Source organism: Oratosquilla oratoria, chromosome 1 (genome assembly GCF_046742065.1).
Source record: "Oratosquilla oratoria isolate Oo_2021 chromosome 1, ASM4674206v1, whole genome shotgun sequence".
NCBI lineage: Eukaryota > Metazoa > Arthropoda > Malacostraca > Stomatopoda > Squillidae > Oratosquilla > Oratosquilla oratoria.
Genome location: NC_134777.1, coordinates 54,230,054 through 54,233,115, shown reverse-complemented (window position 1 = coordinate 54,233,115; position 3,062 = coordinate 54,230,054). Strand labels below are relative to the sequence as shown.

At 34.9% G+C, this 3,062-nt stretch overlaps 1 non-coding gene across 1 annotated transcript; it reads right to left on the bottom strand.

The window, feature by feature from the left end:
- Window positions 1-2,679: 2,679 nt before the first annotated feature.
- On the bottom strand, window positions 2,680-2,751 carry TRNAW-CCA (transfer RNA tryptophan (anticodon CCA)). Its single transcript has one exon. It is a non-coding gene; the product is annotated as a tRNA-Trp (tRNA).
- Between the last annotated feature and the right edge of the window lie 311 nt (window positions 2,752-3,062).

Below are 3,062 nucleotides of genomic sequence, written 5' to 3'. Positions count from 1 at the left end.
TATCCCGTGTTTCTATATTTCGTATTTAATATATTTTGTGTTTTTAATATTTCGTGTTTTCATATCTTGTGTTTTTTATATTTCGTGTTTTCATATCCCGTGTTTGTTATATTTCGTATTTAATATATTTTGTGCTTTTAATATTCCGTATTTTCATATCGCGTGTTTTTTTATTTTTCGTGTTTTCATATCTCGTGTTTTTTATATTTCCTACTTAATATATTTTGTGTTTTTAATATTCCGTGTTTTTATACAAAAAATCATATCGTGTTTTTTCGTGTCTTTTTGTGTTTTATTTTTATATAGCATCTTCAGAATTTGTTTTATATATACATATACATATATATATATATAGATATACATATATATATGTATATATATATATATAAAAATACATATATATATATATATATATATACATATACTGTATATATATATATATATACATATATATATATATATATATATACATATACTGTATATATATATATATACATATATATATATATATATATATATATATATATTGCATTCTTTTTTTATATTCATGTTTTAATTCACTTTTCTTTCAAAACGCCTACCCAAGTTCCTAATCCTCTAGATTCCTCTAAACCCGTTATTGCACAGAAGTATACCTAGGTTGAATACAATCGTTTGGAAACAGAATAAACTCTTTAAATGGGACAAATTCATTTAAATACAAAGTAAAAGTTTAATGAAGAGATTACCCTTAATCGCCTTTCCTTAAGCCCCGAGACGAAGGAGATTAAGATTGTTCTTAGTAGAGTATCCAGATATCAGTTAGGTCAGGAGGTGCAGTGGAGGGGGAGGGGGGAGGTGGAGGGGGAGGGGGAGGTGGAGGGGTAAGGTGAGGGGGGAAGGAGAGGGAAGAGGGAAGAAGGGGAAGGGGAGAGGGAGAGAGAAAGGGAGGGACAGGGGAGAATGAGAAGGGGGGAAGGGGGGGAAATCTTAAATCTCACAGACCTGGGAGCGTGTACTCTTATGGAAATTTGAAGAAAGGGGGGGAACCCACCCCCATGACTTCACCCTTGCCCTCGTTTTCTGAAAAATAAAATCTTACTTCTGTAGACTCCAGCTCTTTGGTGCGATATGCCCACCACCCCCACCCCACCACCCCCAAGGACACAAACTCTGGTTATGTATGATGAAACTACTGAACAATGCCGGATTTAAGATATTGTACGATCAAGGAGACAACGATGAGCAGGACACTGTGCCAGGAGGGTGGTGGTGGGGGGGGGGACGATTGCCCAGGGGAGTCATGAACAGCAGAGTGGATGGAGTTCGTCCAGTAGGCAGACTTCGATACAGTAGAACATCATACGACAATTGGTCCCCATAGATGGCGGGCGGCAACTCAAGGCCGACAAAGGTGGAGAGGAATTAAATTGGTGAGGGCGACGATGGAACAATTGGCCAGCGAGACACTCGAGTAAGAATGATAAACAGATAAGCAAATAAAAATAAATAAATAAATACATTTTTGGTTATATGTGAACAGCAAATACATCAATTCTGAATAAGAAAATCAGCAAAACATTGAATTCTAAGACATTTTTCATTATTAGCAAAATCTCCTCAAACGACTAACGAGGCTTAATCATCTAACCTAACTAACCTAACCTAACCTCTTTAACCTAAACCCTTATTCTGAAACTGGAAAACCGTACATTAACACACAAAAGACTCGCTAATATGAAAAATTACAGGTTTAGGTCAGGTTAAGTCAGGTTATGTCAGGTTAGGTTGATATTTTTCTTAAGTCATTATTACGGAAATATATTATTAAAAAAATTCACCGTTCCTTACTTTTAGCACCTAAATGTGCTTGTATGGTAATATGTCATGCTTATGGTGTTCTTCTGTCACGCGTACTGAGGATGACCAAATCTTGCCGATAAATGCACATAAACATAACACAAGAAAGAGTCTTTGAAACATTCTATTTTTTTCGATTCATGACTTATTATTAGATATATATATATCAAATATCGAATCATGATTTAACTTATTTATGCCCCAATTTGCGAATAAAAGAAAGAAAAAAAAATGTCTGACAAAACATTTGAAAAACGGATACAGCCGATACTTGACAGCGACCTTCATGTCAGCCAATAAAAACAAAGCTCCAGAAGGCAGGAACGATTCCCTGCATTCTGATTGGTTGCTATCGATATGCTCATATCGTATTCGAAAAACCTTTGCCCCCTCCCTTCTGTGTGGAGGCCTCCGAGATGAATGAAATATTTTGGAGGAAGTAGATCAGTAAGTTAAAAGAGATTGCTGAATCAAGTTTTCAGGCAACAACTAGAAAGAAATCTATGTGAGTAATGCTTAAATACTAAAACACACAGGTACATGTCCCTTATTGGTAAGTTGAAATACATATATTACATATTCGAAGTATTACCAAATAAAAACGTATTAATATTTTCATATAATTTCATTACAACACTTAAACTATTCCATATATTACGACGATTTTAACCAGGAGATTAAAGTTAACCATCACTGGGCTTGACATACTTATTTCTGGTTAATTTGTGGTGATTTTATTCATTTGTCTCAGAAACATCGCTCTTTGGGCGTTTTCCAACTGCCTACATAGTTTGATGCTACTGCCAAGTCCAATAAATGTTGCCATAAACTTGTCATACTTGACCCTGGAGTGACTCGAACACCCAGCCTTCTGATCTGGAGTCAGACGCGCTACCATTGCGCCACAGGGCCTTTGACATCCCTATATACAATGTTTATTTAGTTGATGAAAAAAAGAGTCAATGTATTTTCAATCTAGCGGACTTAAGATCAAATATATATGTATATATGTACATATACGAGTACATGTATGTATGTACAAATGTATACATGCATCTATATATATATATATATATATACATATATATATATATACATATATATATATAAATATATAAATATATATGTGTGTGTGTGTGTGTGTGTGTGTGTGTGTGTGTGTGTGTGTGTGTGTGTGTGTGTGTGTGTGTGTGTGTGTGTGTGTGTGTGTGTGTGTGTGTGTG